At 47.0% G+C, this 5246-nt stretch overlaps 1 pseudogene; it reads right to left on the minus strand.

Moving 5' to 3' along the window:
- Positions 1–3230: 3230 nt before the first annotated feature.
- On the minus strand, positions 3231–3754 carry LOC147098444 (histone H2B 5-like; annotated as a pseudogene).
- Positions 3755–5246: the final 1492 nt, after the last annotated feature.

Genomic DNA, 5246 nt, shown 5'->3' on the forward strand with positions numbered 1-5246 from the left:
CTCAGTTTCAGATATGTGTTTGGGTTTTTTTCCTGTACCTGTCAGTTTCTGGTATGTGAGTGGGGTTTTGTCCTGTACCTGTCAATTTCTGGTACGTGAGCGGGGTTTTGTCCAGTACCTGTCAGTTTCTTTAAGTTTGTGTTCTTTTTTTCCTGTAGCTGTCAGATTCTGGTACCTGAATGGGGTTTTGTTGTGTACCGATCAGTTCCTGGTAAGTGAATGGGGCTTTATCCTGTACCTGGCAGTTTCTTTATGTCAGTGTTCATTTTTCCTATAGCTGTCAGATTCTGATACGTGAGTGGGATTTTGTCCTTTACTTGTCAGTTTCTGATCTGTGATTTGGGTTTTGTCCTGTACCTGTCCGTTTCTGGTATGTTAGTGGGCATTTGTCCTGTACCTGTCAGCTTCTGGGATGTGAGTGGGGTTTTGTCCTGTACCTGTCAGCTTCTGTTATGTGAGTGGGGTTGTTTCCTGTACCTATCAGTTTCTGTTATATGAATTGGGTTTTCTCATGTACCTGTCAGTTTCTCGTATCTGAATGTGATTTTGTCTTTAACCTGTCACTTTCTTGACTGTAGGTGGTGTTTTTTCCTGTACCTGTCACTTTCTGGAACGGGAGTTGGATTTTGTCCTGTTCATAAGAACATAAGAAGTAGGAGCAGGAGTAGGCCATACGGCCCCTCGGGCCTGCTCCGCCATTCAATAGGATCATGGCTGATCCGAACCTAGACTCACGTCCACTTCCCTGCCCTCTCCCCGTAACCCCTAATTCCCTTATCTGCTAGGAAACTGTCTATCTCCGTTTTAAATTTATTTAATGTCGCAGCTTCCACAGCTCTCTGAGGTAGCAAATTCCGTAGATTTACTACCGTCTGAGTGAAGAAGTTCCTCCTCATCTCAGTTTTGAAACGGCAGCCCCTTATTCTAAGATTATGCCCCCTAGTTCTAGTCTCACCCATCAGTGGAAACATGAGTAGAGGCCCAACCTACTCAACCTTTCCTCATAAGTCAACCCCCTCATCTCCGGAATCAACCGAGTGAACCTTTCTGAACTGCCTCGAGAGCAAGTATATCTTTTCTTAAATATGGAAACCAAAACTGTATGCAGTATTCCAGGTGTGGCCTCACCAGTACCCTATATAACTGAAGCAAGACTTCCCTGCTTTTATACTCCATCCCCCTTGCAATAAAAGCCAAGATTCCATTGGCCTTCCTGATCACCTGCTGTACCTGCATACCAACCTTCTGTGTTTCATGCACCAGGACCCCCAGATCCCTTTGTACTGTAGCACTTTGCAGTTTCTCTCCATTTAGATAATAACTTGCTCTTTGATTTTTTCTGCCAATGTGCATAACCTCACACTTTCCAACATTATATTCCATCTGCCAAATTTCTGCCCACTCACTTAGCCTGTCTATGTCCTTTTGCAGGTTTTTTATGTCCTCCTCACTCACTGCTTTCCCTCCCATCTTTGTATCGTTGGCAAACTTGGATATGTTGCACTTGGTCCCCTCCTCCAAATCGTTAATATAGATTGTAAAGAGTTGGGGTCCCAGCACTGACCCCTGCGGAACACCACTAGTTACTGATTGCCATCCTGAGAATGAACCATTTATCCCAACTCTCTGTTTTCTGTTAGATAGCCAATCTTCCACCCATGCCAGTATATTACCCGCAATCCCGTGATTTTTTATCTTGTGCAGTAATCTTTTGTGTGGCACCTTGTCAAATGCCTTTTGGAAGCCCAAATACACCACATCCACTGGTTCCCCTTTATCCACCTTTATCCACTTGATGTTAGTTTGATATTCATTCAATTTATGCTAGTATCTGGTACTGTATGTGAGTGTGGGACTGGATCTATCTGTAAATTAATTGTACTGCATGTGATTGTGTACTCATTCTGTATCTGCCTGGCCCTCTGAGTCTCTGTTTTACTGTAAGATTCATCCTCTGTCTGTCAGTCTCTTTTCTGTATGTGCGTGTTAAAGTAATTATATATCTGCCAATCTCTGGTACTGTATGTGAGAGTGAGATTCATTCTGCACCAATCAGTCTTTAATATGGTGTTATCTTTGTCTCTATCAATTGCAGGTACTTTGTACGAGTGTGTATTAATCCTGGGGCTGTCACCATCTGATAATCTGTCAGTGTGAGATTCATTGGCCTAGAAATTGAGTTTGCCTCCGCCAGGGCTGTAGCGCCCGAAATTTAGCGCCAGCGTTAATTGCCGCTGCGCCCGCCAAAAATTCAGCTGCGCCGCGCCCAGACGGCTGCGGGCGCTAATGGAGGGTGTCAGCGCCTCGCAATGGGCGCTGAATGCAGGATTGCGGCGCTAATCCCCCGCTGCGGCACCCGATGCGGTGCGGCAGGCTGGGGTACTGCAGGCCTCCTCCTTCTGTTAAGGAGGAGCTGCCTGCAGCCGACCGCTGGCCGGTGGAATCGCACGAAAAGTGAGCCCGGCACCTCGGAGAAGTGCCGGGCTCGAGGCCCACACACATCTGTGCCGCGGGGGGGTGGTGGAGGAGTCCAGGGAGGAAGGTGCGGGCAGGCGGCCGCCGGGAAAGCGGCCGGCCGCCGCGCCACCTTAATGCGCCGGCGCTAAGTCCAGCAAGAAACTTTTGAAAAATCGTTGGTTGCGGCTGCCACGGGCGAGGCGGCCGCAACTGAATTTCGGCGTCCGGCCGCGTTACCACGGCAACCGGGATGCTGCGCACACCGATGACGTCATCGGTGCCGGCGCAGCGCTACCGGCTAACGCCGATGGTAGGGCCCAAATCAATTTCCGAAGCGGCTATAATTCTGGCGCAAGGCCCTCTAGCGCCTCTAATTGGGCGCTAACCCCACTCAATTTCTAGGCCATTATCTTTCTCTGCCAATCTGTGATACTGTATGTGAGTTTGAGATTTATTCTATATCTGACAGTTCCTGGTATGGAACTCCCATTCTGGGCTGTTACACTGCAAGAAGTCTCGGGTTAATAAAGCCCCAACATTTATTTTTAAAACTTGAAAACGCCTTGAGAGAACACGATGTGACTGGAATCTGAGTTTTACCCGTAGAACAAGCTCTTAATTCATCGGCAGGCGCTGTAAATGAACGGGCCTGAGAACAAAGGGAAAGAACAACCAGGGATCGTGTTTGCAGTTTACTTGGGCGAGAAATTCAACAGCGATACTAATGTCAAACAAGAATTTAAAACTGCTTATTTGAAAATTCAAATCTAAATCTACAGCTAAGAACTTAAGGTTCTCAAACTTGTTAAGGAAATAATTACATTAAATTGATTCTAAAGGGAGATGCGATTGTGTAGCTCTTTCAGAGAGATTGTGGGTGGCTCTTAAAAGAGCCGTTGTGTTTTGGGTTTGTTCTTTCAGGACAGCGTGGAGTTTTACTTGGAGCTGGTGTATTTGGTCACCGCCTTTGTCCCTTCTGACACGGCCTGCTTGGCCAGCTCCCCGGGCAGCAGCAGGCGCACGGCGGTCTGGATTTCCTGGGAGCTGATGGTGTGCCGCTTGTTGTAATGGGCCAGGCGGGAAGCCTCACCCGCGATGCGCTCGAAAATATTGTTCACAAACAAGTTCATGATGCTCATGGCCTTGGAGGAGATGCCGGTGTCGGGGTGAACCTGCTTCATCACTTTGTAGATGTAGATGGAGTAACTCTCCTTCCTCGAATTTCTGCGCTTCTTGCTGCTTTCTTCACGATTTTCTTGGTGCCCTTCTTGGCAGCGGATTTCTTCTCATCAACCATCATCTCATCAGTATCAGGAAACAACTTAAGCAAACGGTGCTCCGAGCTCGTATTACATAGGCAGCCCCACAGTCCGTCCCACAGAGCTATGCTAATGAGGGATGGGTGAAGGCAAGGATTGCGATTGGTTTATTAGCAGCGTTGTTAATTTCCTTTGTTCTCTATCTCTCTGACTGGATGCGTAAAGAAACCAATCAGATTCAGCGTTCACCACAATCTCAAATACTGCAATGCTGTCTCGAATTAAAACCCCTTCCATATTTATACTGTCCTCAAATCACGTTTCTATTCTGCTCCCTTCAACATGTTCAATGACAGCCGGTGTTACGTTGAAGGTAATTTGTGTTATAGAAACATAGAAGATAGGAGCAGGAGTAGGCCATTCAGCCCCTCGAGCCTGCTCCGCCATTCAATGAGATCATGGCTGATCATCCAATTTCAGTACCCTGTCCCTGCCTTCTCCCCATATCCCTTGACCCCTTGATCCCCTTAGAAATATATCCAACCCCTTCTTGAATATATTTAATGAATTGGCCTCAACTGCCTTCTGTGGTAGAGAATTCCACAGGTTCACCACTCTCTGGGTGAAGAAATTCCTCCTCATCTCAGTCCTAAATGGCTTACCCCTTATCTTTAGGCTGTGACCCCTGGTTCTGGACTCCCCGACCATCGGGAACATCCTTCCTGCATCTAGTCTGTCTGGTTGTGTTAGAATGTTATAAGTTTCAATGAGATCCCCTCTCATTCTTCTAAACTCCAGCGAGTACAAGCCCAATCGACCCAATCTCTCCTTATACATCATTTCTGCCATCCCAGGTAGCAGTCTGGGTATTTTCTCTGCATATATATTTGTATATGTAAAGAATCTTAACAGCCAACGTGCTGCAGTGTTTGTTGATCTAGATTTCTAAGCGTTCGACAGACAGTGACCGGGATATGAACGAGTCATCTCAGATCAGGACATTTCCAAGGGAACTACTTTAAGTGTTTTAATATAAGACTAACTCTAGAACAATTGCGATCAATTGATCGACAGTAACCAACCCTTTCAGATAATGTGGGTGGCTCTGAAAAGAGCCTTTGGGTTATTAGATTGAATCTTGCTCTTGGAGCTGGCAGTGCTGGTTTTCTTGGGCAGCATCACCGCCTGGATATTAGGCAGCACCCCGCCCTGAGCGATGGTCACCTTTACCAGCAGCTTGTTGAGCTCCTCATCGTTGCGGATGGCCAGCTGCAGGTGTCTGGGGATGATGCGGGTCTTCTTGTTGTCGCGGGCCACGTTGCCGCAGGACAGCGTTTCACTATCGGATGAGACAAGCCCTCTCAAGTCGATGTGAACAATTTTACTATTTCGAAGGAGAGGCAATTCTCGAGCTGTGTGTGGACAGTGTACGGTAATAAGGAATGAGAATAATCCTTCAATGCCAAATTTTTCATTTTTTAAAATTTGCTTATGGGATGTGGGCATCGTTAGTAAGGCCAGCATTTCTTG

This window comes from Somniosus microcephalus, chromosome 29, assembly GCF_052327205.1.
Source record: "Somniosus microcephalus isolate GS21.2 chromosome 29, FLI_Smic_1.0, whole genome shotgun sequence".
Classification (NCBI taxonomy): Eukaryota; Metazoa; Chordata; class Chondrichthyes; order Squaliformes; family Somniosidae; genus Somniosus; species Somniosus microcephalus.